This window comes from Scyliorhinus torazame, chromosome 5, assembly GCF_047496885.1.
Source record: "Scyliorhinus torazame isolate Kashiwa2021f chromosome 5, sScyTor2.1, whole genome shotgun sequence".
NCBI classification, from domain to species: domain Eukaryota; kingdom Metazoa; phylum Chordata; class Chondrichthyes; order Carcharhiniformes; family Scyliorhinidae; genus Scyliorhinus; species Scyliorhinus torazame.
Window position 1 is genome coordinate 8,962,383 of NC_092711.1, and position 13,928 is coordinate 8,976,310.

Here is a 13,928-nt window from a genome sequence, read left to right on the forward strand (position 1 = left end):
CAGTCCTCTCTCCCTCTCAGGGAGATATCTGTACACTGACTGGCGTCTCTCAGTCCCCTCTCTCTCTCTCAGGGAGATATCTGTACACTGACTGGTGTCTCTCAGTCCCCTCTCTCTCTCAGGGAGATATCAGTACACCGACTGGTGTCTCTCAGTCCCCCTCTCTCTCAGGGAGATATCTGTACACTGACTGGTGTCTCTCAGTCCCCTCTCTCTCTCAGGGAGATATCTGTACACTGACTGGTGTCTCTCAGTCCCCTCTCTCTCAGGGAGATATCTGTACACTGACTGGCGTCTCTCAGTCCCCCTCTCTCTCAGGGAGATATCTGTACACTGACTGGTGTCTCTCAGTCCCCTCTCTCTCTCAGGGAGATATCTGTACACTGACTGGTGTCTCTCAGTCCTCTCTCTCTCTCAGGGAGATATCTGTACACTGACTGGTGTCTCTCAGTCCCCTCTCTCTCAGGGTGATATCTGTACACTGACTGGTGTCTCTCAGTCCCCTCTCTCTCTCAGGGAGATATCTGTACACTGACTGGTGTCTCTCAGTCCTCTCTCTCTCTCAGGGAGATATCAGTACACTGACTGGTGTCTCTCAGTCCCCTCTCTCTCAGGGAGATATCTGTACACTGACTGCTGTCTCTCAGTCCCCCTCTCTCTCAGGGAGATATCTGTACACTGACTGGTGTCTCTCAGTCCCCTCTCTCTCTCAGGGAGATATATGTACACTGACTGGTGTCTCTCAGTCCTCTCTCTCTCTCAGGGAGATATCTGTACACTGACTGGTGTCTCTCAGTCCCCTCTCTCTCATGGAGATATCTGTACACTGACTGCTGTCTCTCAGTCCCCCTCTCTCTCAGGGAGATATCTGTACACTGACTGGTGTCTCTCAGTCCCCTCTCTCTCTCAGGGAGATATCTGTACACTGATTGGTGTCTCTCAGTCCCCTCTCTCTCTCAGGGAGATATCTGTACACTGACTGGTGTCTCTCAGTCCCCTCTCTCTCAGGGAGATATCTGTACACTGACTGGTGTCTCTCAGTCCCCTCTCTCTCAGGGAGATATCTGTACACTGACAGGTGTCTCTCAGTCCCCCCTCTCTCTCAGGGAGATATCTGTACACTGACTGGTGTCTCTCAGTCCCCCTCTCTCTCAGGGAGATATCTGTACACTGACAGGTGTCTCTCAGTCCCCCCTCTCTCTCAGGGAGATATCTGTACACTGACTGGTGTCTCTCAGTCCCCCTCTCTCTCAGGGAGATATCTGTACACTGACTGGTGTCTCTCAGTCCCTGTCCCTCTCAGGGAGATATCTGTACACTGACTGGTGTCTCTCAGTCCTCTCTCTCTCAGGGAGATATCTGTACACTGACTGGTGTCTCTCAGTCCCCTCTCTGTCAGGGAGATATCTGTACACTGACTGGTGTCTCTCAGTCCCCTCTCTCTCAGGGAGATATCTGTACACTGACTGGTGTCTCTCAGTCCCCCCTCTCTCTCAGGGAGATATCAGTACACTGACTGGTGTCTCTCAGTCTCCTCTCTTTCTCAGGGAGATATCTGTACACTGACTGGTGTCTCTCAGTCCCCTCTCTCTCTCTCAGGGAGATATCAGTACACTGAATGGTGTCTCTCAGTCCCTTCTCTCTCAGGGAGATATCTGTACACTGACTGGTGTCTCTCAGTCCCTTCTCTCTCAGGGAGATATCTGTACACTGACTGGTGTATCTCAGTCCCCTCTCTCTCTCAGGGAGATATCTGTACACTGACTGGTGTCTCTCAGTCCCCCTCTCTCTCTCAGGGAGATATCTGTACACTGACTGGTGTCTCTCAGTCCCCCTCTCTCTCAGGGAGATATCTGTATACTGACTGGTGTCTCTCAGTCCCCCTCTCTCTCAGGGAGATATCTGTACACTGACTGGTGTCTCTCAGTCCCCTCTCTCTCTCAGGGAGATATCTGTACACTGACTGGTGTTTCTCTGTCCCCTCTCTCTCTTAGGGAGATATCTGTACACTGACTGGTGTCTCTCAGTCTCGCTCTCTCTCAGGGAGGTATCTGTACACTGACTGGTGTCTCTCTGTCCCCTCTCTCTCTCAGGGAGATATATGTACACTGACTGGTGTCTCTCAGTCCTCTCTATCTCTCAGGGAGATATCTGTACACTGACTGGTGTCTCTCAGCCCCCTCTCTCTCTCTCAGGGAGGTATCTGTACACTGACTGGGGTCTCTCAGTCCCCCTCTCTCTCTCAGGGAGATATCTGTACACTGACTGGTGTCTCTCAGTCCCCCCTCTCTCTCAGGGACATATCTGTACACTGACTGGTGTCTCTCAGTCCTCTCTATCTCTCAGGGAGATATCTGTACACTGACTGGTGTCTCTCAGCCCCCCCTCTCTCTCTCAGGGAGGTATCTGTACACTGACTGGTGTCTCTCAGTCCCCCTCTCTCTCTCAGGGAGATATCTGTACACTGACTGGTGTCTCTCAGTCCCCCCTCTCTCTCAGGGACATATCTGTACACTGACTGGTGTCTCTCAGTCCTCTCTATCTCTCAGGGAGATATCTGTACACTGACTGGTGTCTCTCAGCCCCCTCTCTCTCTCTCAGGGAGGTATCTGTACACTGACTGGTGTCTCTCAGTCCCCCTCTCTCTCTCAGGGAGATATCTGTACACTGACTGGTGTCTCTCAGTCCTCTCTCTCTCAGGGAGATATCTGTACACTGACTGGTGTCTCTCAGTCCCCCCTCTCTCTCAGGGAGATATCTATACACTGACTGGTGTCTCTCAGTCCCCTCTCTCTGTCAGGGAGATATCTGTACACTGACTGGTGTCTCTCAGTCCCCCCTCTCTCTCAGGGAGATATCTGTACACTGACTGGTGTCTCTCAGTCCCCCCTCTCACTCAGGGAGAAATCTGTACACTGACTGGTATCTCTCAGTCCCCTCTCTCTCAGGGAGTTATCTGTACACTGACTGGTGTCTCTCAGTCCCCTCTCTCTCAGGGAGATATCTATACACTGACTGGTGTCTCTCAGTCCCCCCTCTCTCTCTCAGGGAGATATCTGTACACTGACTGGTGTCTCTCAGTCCACTCTCTGTCAGGGAGATATCTGTACACTGACTGGTGTCTCTCAGTCCCCTCTCTCTCTCAGGGAGATATCTGTACACTGACTGGTGTCTCTCAGTCCTCTCTATCTCTCAGGGAGATATCTGTACACTGACTGGTGTCTCTCAGTCCTCTCTATCTCTCAGGGAGATATCTGTACACTGACTGGTGTCTCTCAGCCCCCTCTCTCTCTCAGGGAGGTATCTGTACACTGACTGGTGTCTCTCAGTCCCCCTCTCTCTCTCAGGGAGATATCTGTACACTGACTGGTGTCTCTCAGTCCCCTCTCTCTGTCAGGGAGATATCTGTACACTGACTGGTGTCTCTCAGTCCCCCCTCTCTCTCAGGGAGATATCTGTACACTGACTGGTGTCTCTCAGTCCCCCTCTCACTCAGGGAGATATCTGTACACTGACTGGTGTCTCTCAGTCCCTTCTCTCTCAGGGAGATATCTGTATACTGACTGGTGTCTCTCAGTCCCTTCTCTCTCAGGGAGATATCTGTACACTGACTGTTGTCTCTCAGTCCCTTCTCTCTCAGGGAGATATCTGTACACTGACTGGTGTATCTCAGTCCCCTCTCTCTCTCAGGGAGATATCTGTACACTGACTGGTGTCTCTCAGTCCCCCTCTCTCTCTCAGGGAGATATCTGTACACTGACTGGTGTCTCTCAGTCCTCTCTCTCTCAGGGAGATATCTGTACACTGACTGGTGTCTCTCAGTCCCCTCTCTCTCAGGGAGATATCTGTACACTGACTGGTGTCTCTCAGTCCCCCTCTCTCTCTCAGGTAGATATCTGTACACTGACTGGTGTCTCTCAGTCCTCTCTCTCTCAGGGAGATATCTGTACACTGACTGGTGTCTCTCAGTCCCCTCTCACTCAGGGAGATATCTGTGCACTGACAGGTGTCTCTCAGTCCCCCCTCTCTCTCAGGGAGATATCTGTACACTGACTGGTGTCTCTCAGTCCCCCTCTCTCTCAGGGAGATATCTGTACACTGACAGGTGTCTCTCAGTCCCCCCTCTCTCTCAGGGAGATATCTGTACACTGACTGGTGTCTCTCAGTCCCCCTCTCTCTCAGGGAGATATCTGTACACTGACTGGTGTCTCTCAGTCCCTGTCCCTCTCAGGGAGATATCTGTACACTGACTGGTGTCTCTCAGTCCTCTCTCTCTCAGGGAGATATCTGTACACTGACTGGTGTCTCTCAGTCCCCTCTCTGTCAGGGAGATATCTGTACACTGACTGGTGTCTCTCAGTCCCCTCTCTCTCAGGGAGATATCTGTACACTGACTGGTGTCTCTCAGTCCCCCCTCTCTCTCAGGGAGATATCAGTACACTGACTGGTGTCTCTCAGTCTCCTCTCTCTCTCAGGGAGATATCTGTACACTGACTGGTGTCTCTCAGTCCCCTCTCTCTCTCTCAGGGAGATATCAGTACACTGAATGGTGTCTCTCAGTCCCTTCTCTCTCAGGGAGATATCTGTACACTGACTGGTGTCTCTCAGTCCCTTCTCTCTCAGGGAGATATCTGTACACTGACTGGTGTATCTCAGTCCCCTCTCTCTCTCAGGGAGATATCTGTACACTGACTGGTGTCTCTCAGTCCCCCTCTCTCTCTCAGGGAGATATCTGTACACTGACTGGTGTCTCTCAGTCCCCCTCTCTCTCAGGGAGATATCTGTATACTGACTGGTGTCTCTCAGTCCCCCTCTCTCTCAGGGAGATATCTGTACACTGACTGGTGTCTCTCAGTCCCCTCTCTCTCTCAGGGAGATATCTGTACACTGACTGGTGTTTCTCTGTCCCCTCTCTCTCTTAGGGAGATATCTGTACACTGACTGGTGTCTCTCAGTCTCGCTCTCTCTCAGGGAGGTATCTGTACACTGACTGGTGTCTCTCTGTCCCCTCTCTCTCTCAGGGAGATATATGTACACTGACTGGTGTCTCTCAGTCCTCTCTATCTCTCAGGGAGATATCTGTACACTGACTGGTGTCTCTCAGCCCCCTCTCTCTCTCTCAGGGAGGTATCTGTACACTGACTGGGGTCTCTCAGTCCCCCTCTCTCTCTCAGGGAGATATCTGTACACTGACTGGTGTCTCTCAGTCCCCCCTCTCTCTCAGGGACATATCTGTACACTGACTGGTGTCTCTCAGTCCTCTCTATCTCTCAGGGAGATATCTGTACACTGACTGGTGTCTCTCAGCCCCCCCTCTCTCTCTCAGGGAGGTATCTGTACACTGACTGGTGTCTCTCAGTCCCCCTCTCTCTCTCAGGGAGATATCTGTACACTGACTGGTGTCTCTCAGTCCCCCCTCTCTCTCAGGGACATATCTGTACACTGACTGGTGTCTCTCAGTCCTCTCTATCTCTCAGGGAGATATCTGTACACTGACTGGTGTCTCTCAGCCCCCTCTCTCTCTCTCAGGGAGGTATCTGTACACTGACTGGTGTCTCTCAGTCCCCCTCTCTCTCTCAGGGAGATATCTGTACACTGACTGGTGTCTCTCAGTCCTCTCTCTCTCAGGGAGATATCTGTACACTGACTGGTGTCTCTCAGTCCCCCCTCTCTCTCAGGGAGATATCTATACACTGACTGGTGTCTCTCAGTCCCCTCTCTCTGTCAGGGAGATATCTGTACACTGACTGGTGTCTCTCAGTCCCCCCTCTCTCTCAGGGAGATATCTGTACACTGACTGGTGTCTCTCAGTCCCCCCTCTCACTCAGGGAGAAATCTGTACACTGACTGGTATCTCTCAGTCCCCTCTCTCTCAGGGAGTTATCTGTACACTGACTGGTGTCTCTCAGTCCCCTCTCTCTCAGGGAGATATCTATACACTGACTGGTGTCTCTCAGTCCCCCCTCTCTCTCTCAGGGAGATATCTGTACACTGACTGGTGTCTCTCAGTCCACTCTCTGTCAGGGAGATATCTGTACACTGACTGGTGTCTCTCAGTCCCCTCTCTCTCTCAGGGAGATATCTGTACACTGACTGGTGTCTCTCAGTCCTCTCTATCTCTCAGGGAGATATCTGTACACTGACTGGTGTCTCTCAGTCCTCTCTATCTCTCAGGGAGATATCTGTACACTGACTGGTGTCTCTCAGCCCCCTCTCTCTCTCAGGGAGGTATCTGTACACTGACTGGTGTCTCTCAGTCCCCCTCTCTCTCTCAGGGAGATATCTGTACACTGACTGGTGTCTCTCAGTCCCCTCTCTCTGTCAGGGAGATATCTGTACACTGACTGGTGTCTCTCAGTCCCCCCTCTCTCTCAGGGAGATATCTGTACACTGACTGGTGTCTCTCAGTCCCCCTCTCACTCAGGGAGATATCTGTACACTGACTGGTGTCTCTCAGTCCCTTCTCTCTCAGGGAGATATCTGTATACTGACTGGTGTCTCTCAGTCCCTTCTCTCTCAGGGAGATATCTGTACACTGACTGGTGTCTCTCAGTCCCTTCTCTCTCAGGGAGATATCTGTACACTGACTGGTGTATCTCAGTCCCCTCTCTCTCTCAGGGAGATATCTGTACACTGACTGGTGTCTCTCAGTCCCCCTCTCTCTCTCAGGGAGATATCTGTACACTGACTGGTGTCTCTCAGTCCTCTCTCTCTCAGGGAGATATCTGTACACTGACTGGTGTCTCTCAGTCCCCTCTCTCTCAGGGAGATATCTGTACACTGACTGGTGTCTCTCAGTCCCCCTCTCTCTCTCAGGTAGATATCTGTACACTGACTGGTGTCTCTCAGTCCTCTCTCTCTCAGGGAGATATCTGTACACTGACTGGTGTCTCTCAGTCCCCTCTCACTCAGGGAGATATCTGTGCACTGACTGGTGTCTCTCAGTCCCTTCTCTCTCAGGGAGATATCTGTACACTGACTGATGTCTCTCAGTCCCTTCTCTCTCAGGGAGATATCTGTACACTGACTGGTGTATCTCAGTCCCCTCTCTCTCTCAGGGAGATATCTGTACACTGACTGGTGTCTCTCAGTCCCCTCTCTCTCAGGGAGATATCTGTACACTGACTGGTGTCTCTCAGTCCTCTCTCTCTCAGGGAGATATCTGTACACTGACTGGTGTATCTCAGTCCCCCCTCTCTCTCAGGGAGATATCTGGACACTGACTGGTGTCTCTCAGTCCCCTCTCTCTCTCAGGGAGATATCTGTACACTGACTGGTGTCTCTCAGTCCCCTCTCTCTCTCAGGGAGATATCTGTACACTGACTGGTGTATCTCAGTCCCCCCTCTCTCTCTCAGGGAGATATCTGTACACTGACTGGTGTCTCTCAGTCCCCTCTCTCTCAGGGAGATATCTGTACACTGACTGGTGTCTCTCAGTCCTCTCTCTCTCTCAGGGAGATATCTGTACACTGACTGGTGTCTCTCAGTCCCCTCTCTCTCTCAGGGAGATATCTGTACACTGACTGGTGTCTCTCAGTCCCCCTCTCTCTCTCAGGGAGATATCTGTACACTGACTGGTGTCTCTCAGTCCCCCTCTCTCTCAGGGAGATATCTGTACACTGACTGGTGTCTCTCAGTCCCCCTCTCTCTCAGGGAGATATCTGTACACTGACTGGTGTCTCTCAGTCCCCTCTCTCTCTCAGGGAGATATCTGTACACTGACTGGTGTTTCTCTGTCCCCTCTCTCTCTTAGGGAGATATCTGTACACTGACTGGTGTCTCTCAGTCTCGCTCTCTCTCAGGGAGGTATCTGTACACTGACTGGTGTCTCTCTGTCCCCTCTCTCTCTCAGGGAGATATATGTACACTGACTGGTGTCTCCCAGTCCCCTCTCTCTCTCAGGGAGATATCAGTACACTGACTGGTGTCTCCCAGCCCCCCCTCCCTCTCAGGGAGAGATCTGTACACTGACTGGTGTCTCTCAGTCCCCTCTCTCTCTCTCAGGGAGATATCTGTACACTGACTGGTGTCTCTCAGTCCCCCCTCTCTAAGGGAGATATCTGTACACTGACTGGTGTCTCTCAGTCCCCCCTCTCTCTCAGGGACATATCTGTACACTGACTGGTGTCTCTATGTCCTCTCTATCTCTCAGGGAGATATCTGTACACTGACTGGTGTCTCTCAGCCCCCCTTCTCTCTCTCAGGGAGGTATCTGTACACTGACTGGTGTCTCTCAGTCCCCCTCTCTCTCTCAGGGAGATATCTGTACACTGACTGGTGTCTCTCAGTCCCCCCGTTCTCTCTCAGGGACATATCTGTACACTGACTGGTGTCTCTCAGTCCTCTCTATCTCTCAGGGAGATATCTGTACACTGACTGGTGTCTCTCAGCCCCCTCTCTCTCTCTCAGGGAGGTATCTGTACACTGACTGGTGTCTCTCAGTCCCCCTCTCTCTCTCAGGGAGATATCTGTACACTGACTGGTGTCTCTCAGTCCCCTCTCTCTCAGGGAGATATCTGTACACTGACTGGTGTCTCTCAGTCCCCCCTCTCTCTCAGGGAGATACCTGTACACTGACTGGTGTCTCTCAGTCCCCTCTCTCTGTCAGGGAGATATCTGTACACTGACTGGTGTCTCTCAGTCCCCCCTCTCTCTCAGGGAGATATATGTACACTGACTGGTGTCTCTCAGTCCCCCCTCTCACTCAGGGAGATATCTGTACACTGACTGGTATCTCTCAGTCCCCTCTCTCTCAGGGAGATATCTGTACACTGACTGGTGTCTCTCAGTCCCCTCTCTCTCAGGGAGATATCAGTACACTGACTGGTGTCTCTCAGTCCCCCCTCTCTCTCTCAGGGAGATATCTGTACACTGACTGGTGTCTCTCAGTCCCCTCTCTCTCTCAGGGAGATATCTGTACACTGACTGGTGTCTCTCAGTCCTCTCTCTCTCAGGGAGATATCTGTACACTGACTGGTGTCTCTCAGTCCCCCCTCTCTCTCTCAGGGAGCTATCTGTACACTGACTGGTGTCTCTCAGTCCCCTCTCTCTCTCAGGGAGATATCTGTACACTGACTGGTGTCTCTCAGTTCCCTCTCTCTCAGGGAGATATCTGTGCACTGACTGGTGTCTCTCAGTCCCCCCTCTCTCTATCAGGGAGCTATCTGTACACTGACTGGTGTCTCTCAGTCCCTTCTCTCTCAGGTAGATATCTGTACACTGACTGGTGTCTCTCAGTCCCCTCTCTCTCAGGGAGATTTCTGTGCACTGACTGGTGTCTCTAAGTCCCCTCTCTCTCAGGGAGATATCTGTACACTGACTGGCGTCTCTCAGTCCTCTCTCCCTCTCAGGGAGATATCTGTGCACTGACTGGTGTCTCTCAGTCCCCCCTCTCTCTCTCAGGGAGCTATCTGTACACTGACTGGTGTCTCTCAGTCCTCTCTCCCTCTCAGGGAGATATCTGTGCACTGACTGGTGTCTCTCAGTCCCCCCTCTCTCAGGGAGATATCTGTACACTGACTGGTGTCTCTCAGCCCTCTCTCTCTCAGGGAGATATCTGTACACTGACTGGCGTCTCTCAGTCCCCTCTCTCTCTCTCAGGGAGATATCTGTACACTGACTGGTGTCTCTCAGTCCCTTCTCTCTCAGGGAGATATCTGTACACTGACTGGTGTCTCTCAGTCCCTTCTCTCTCAGGGAGATATCTGTACACTGACTGGTGTATCTCAGTCCCCTCTCTCTCTCAGGGAGATATCTGTACACTGACTGGTGTCTCTCAGTCCCCCTCTCTCTCTCAGGGAGATATCTGTACACTGACTGGTGTCTCTCAGTCCCCCTCTCTCTCAGGGAGATATCTGTACACTGACTGGTGTCTCTCAGTCCCCCTCTCTCTCAGGGAGATATCTGTACACTGACTGGTGTCTCTCAGTCCCCTCTCTCTCTCAGGGAGATATCTGTACACTGACTGGTGTCTCTCTGTCCCCTCTCTCTCTTAGGGAGATATCTGTACACTGACTGGTGTCTCTCAGTCTCGCTCTCTCTCAGGGAGGTATCTGTACACTGACTGGTGTCTCTCTGTCCCCTCTCTCTCTCAGGGAGATATATGTACACTGACTGGTGTCTCCCAGTCCCCTCTCTCTCTCAGGGAGATATCTGTACACTGACTGGTGTGTCCCAGCCCCCCCTCCCTCTCAGGGAGAGATCTGTACACTGACTGGTGTCTCTCAGTCCCCTCTCTCTCAGGGAGATATCTGTACACTGACTGGTGTGTCCCAGCCCCCCCTCCCTCTCAGGGAGAGATCTGTACACTGACTGGTGTCTCTCAGTCCCCTCTCTCTCTCTCAGGGAGATACCTGTACACTGACTGGTGTCTCTCAGTCCCCCCTCTCTAAGGGAGATATCTGTACACTGACTGGTGTCTCTCAGTCCCCCCTCTCTCTCAGGGACATATCTGTACACTGACTGGTGTCTCTCAGTCCTCTCTATCTCTCAGGGAGATATCTGTACACTGACTTGTGTCTCTCAGCCCCCTCTCTCTCTCTCAGGGAGGTATCTGTACACTGACTGGGGTCTCTCAGTCCCCCTCTCTCTCTCAGGGAGATATCTGTACACTGACTGGTGTCTCTCAGTCCCCCCTCTCTCTCAGGGACATATCTGTACACTGACTGGTGTCTCTCAGTCCTCTCTATCTCTCAGGGAGATATCTGTACACTGACTGGTGTCTCTCAGCCCCCCCTCTCTCTCTCAGGGAGGTATCTGTACACTGACTGGTGTCTCTCAGTCCCCCTCTCTCTCTCAGGGAGATATCTGTACACTGACTGGTGTCTCTCAGTCCCCCCTCTCTCTCAGGGACATATCTGTACACTGACTGGTGTCTCTCAGTCCTCTCTATCTCTCAGGGAGATATCTGTACACTGACTGGTGTCTCTCAGCCCCCTCTCTCTCTCTCAGGGAGGTATCTGTACACTGACTGGTGTCTCTCAGTCCCCCTCTCTCTCTCAGGGAGATATCTGTACACTGACTGGTGTCTCTCAGTCCTCTCTCTCTCAGGGAGATATCTGTACACTGACTGGTGTCTCTCAGTCCCCCCTCTCTCTCAGGGAGATATCTGTACACTGACTGGTGTCTCTCAGTCCCCTCTCTCTGTCAGGGAGATATCTGTACACTGACTGGTGTCTCTCAGTCCCCCCTCTCTCTCAGGGAGATATCTGTACACTGACTGGTGTCTCTCAGTCCCCCCTCTCACTCAGGGAGATATCTGTACACTGACTGGTATCTCTCAGTCCCCTCTCTCTCAGGGAGATATCTGTACACTGACTGGTGTCTCTCAGTCCCCTCTATCTCAGGGAGATATCTATACACTGACTGGTGTCTCTCAGTCCCCCCTCTCTCTCTCAGGGAGATATCTGTACACTGACTGGTGTCTCTCAGTCCACTCTCTGTCAGGGAGATATCTGTACACTGACTGGTGTCTCTCAGTCCCCTCTCTCTCTCAGGGAGATATCTGTACACTGACTGGTGTCTCTCAGTCCTCTCTATCTCTCAGGGAGATATCTGTACACTGACTGGTGTCTCTCAGTCTCCTCTCTCTCTCAGGGAGATATCTGTGCACTGACTGGTGTCTCTCAGTCCCCCCTCTCTCTCTCAGGGAGCTATCTGTACACTGACTGGTGTCTCTCAGTCCCCTCTCTCTCAGGGAGATATCTGTACACTGACTGGTGTCTCTCAGTCCCCTCTTTCTCTCAGGGAGGTATCTGTACACTGACTGGTGTCTCTCAGTCCTCTCTCCCTCTCAGGGAGATATCTGTGCACTGACTGGTGTCTCTCAGTCCCCCCTCTCTCAGGGAGATATCTGTACACTGACTGGCGTCTCTCAGTCCCCTCTCTCTCTCTCAGGGAGATATCTGTACACTGACTGGTGTCTCTCAGTCCCCCCTCTCTCTCAGGGAGGTATCTGTACACTGACTGGTGTCTCTCAGTCCCCCCTCTCTCTCAGGGAGATATCTGTACACTGACTGGTGTCTCTCAGTCCTCTCTCTCTCTCTGGGAGATATCTGTACACTGACTGGTGTCTCTCAGTCCCCTCTCTCTCTCAGGGAGATATCTGTACACTGACTGGTGTCTCTCAGTCCCTCTCACTCAGGGAGATATCTGTTCACTGACTGGCGTCTCTCAGTCCGCTCTCTCTCTCTCAGGGAGATATCAGTACACTGACTGGTGTCTCTCAGTCCCCTCTCTCTCTCAGGGAGATATCAGTACACTGACTGGTGTCTCTCAGTCCCCCCTCTCTCTCAGGGAGATATCTGTACACTGACTGGTGTCTCTCTGTCCCCCTCTCTCTCAGGGAGATATCTGTACACTGACTGGTGTCTCTCTGTCCCCTCTCTCTCAGGGAGATATCTGTACACTGACTGGTGTCTCTCAGTCCCCTCTCTCTCAGGGAGATATCTATACACTGGCTGGTGTCTCTCAGTCCCCTCTCTCTGTCAGGGAGATATCTGTACACTGACTGGTGTCTCTCAGTCCCCTCTCTCTCAGGGAGATATCAGTACACTGACTGGTGTCTCTCAGTCTCAACTCTCTCTCAGGGAGATATCTGTACACTGACTGGTGTCTCTCAGTCCCCTCTCTCTCTCTCAGGGAGATATCTGTACACTGACTGGTGTCTCTCAGTCCCCCCTCTCTCTCAGGGAGATATCTGTACACTGACTGGTGTCTCTCAGTCCCCCCTCTCTCTCAGGGACATATCTGTACACTGACTGGTGTCTATCAGTCCCCCCTCTCTCTCAGGGTGATGTATGTACACTGACTGGTGTCTCTCAGTCCCCCCTCTCTCAGGGAGATATCTGTACACTGACTGGTGTCTCTCAGTCCCCCCTCTCTCTCAGGGACATATCTGTACACTGACTGGTGTCTCTCAGTCCCCTCTCTCTCTCAGGGAGATATCTGTACACTGACTGGTGTCTCTCAGTCCCCTCTCTCTCAGGGAGATATCTGTACACTGACTGGTGTTTATCAGTCCCCTCTCTCTCTCAGGGAGATAACTGTACACTGACTGGTGTCTCTCAGACCCCCCCCCTCTCTCTCAGGGAGATATCTGTACACTGACTGGTGTCTCTCAGTTCCCCCCCCTCTCTCTCAGGGAGATATCTGTACACTGACTGGTGTCTCTCAGTCCCCTCTCTCTCAGGGAGATATCTGTACACCGACTGGCATCTCTCAGTCCTCTCTCTCTGTCAGGGAAATTTCTGTACACTGACTGGTGTCTCTCAGTCCCCTCTCTCTCTCAGGGAGATATCTGTACACTGACTGGTGTCTCTCAGTCCTCCTCTCTCTCAGGGAGATATCTGTACACTGACTGGTGTCTCTCAGTCCTCTCTCTCTCTCAGGGAGATATCTGTACACAGACTGGTGCCTCTCAGTCCCCTCTCTCTCAGGGAGATATCTGTACACCGACTGGCATCTCTCAGTCCTCTCTCTCTGTCAGGGAAATTTCTGTACACTGACTCGTGTCTCTCAGTCCCCTCTCTCTCAGGGAGATATCTGTACACTGACTGGTGTCTCTCAGTCCCCTCTCTCTCAGGGAGATATCTGTACACTGACTGGTGTCTCTCAGTCCCCTCTCTCTCTCAGGGAGATATCTGTACTCTGACTGGTGTCTCTCAGTCCCCTCTCTCTCAGGGAGATATCTGTACACTGACTGGTGTCTCTCAGTCCCTTCTCTCTCAGGGAGATATCTGTACACTGACTGGTGTATCTCAGTCCCCTCTCTCTCTGAGGGAGATATCTGTACACTGACTGGTGTCTCTCAGTCCCCCTCTCTCTCTCAGGGAGATATCTGTACACTGACTGGTGTCTCTCAGTCCCCCTCTCTCTCAGGGAGATATCTGTACACTGACTGGTGTCTCTCAGTCCCCCTCTCTCTCAGG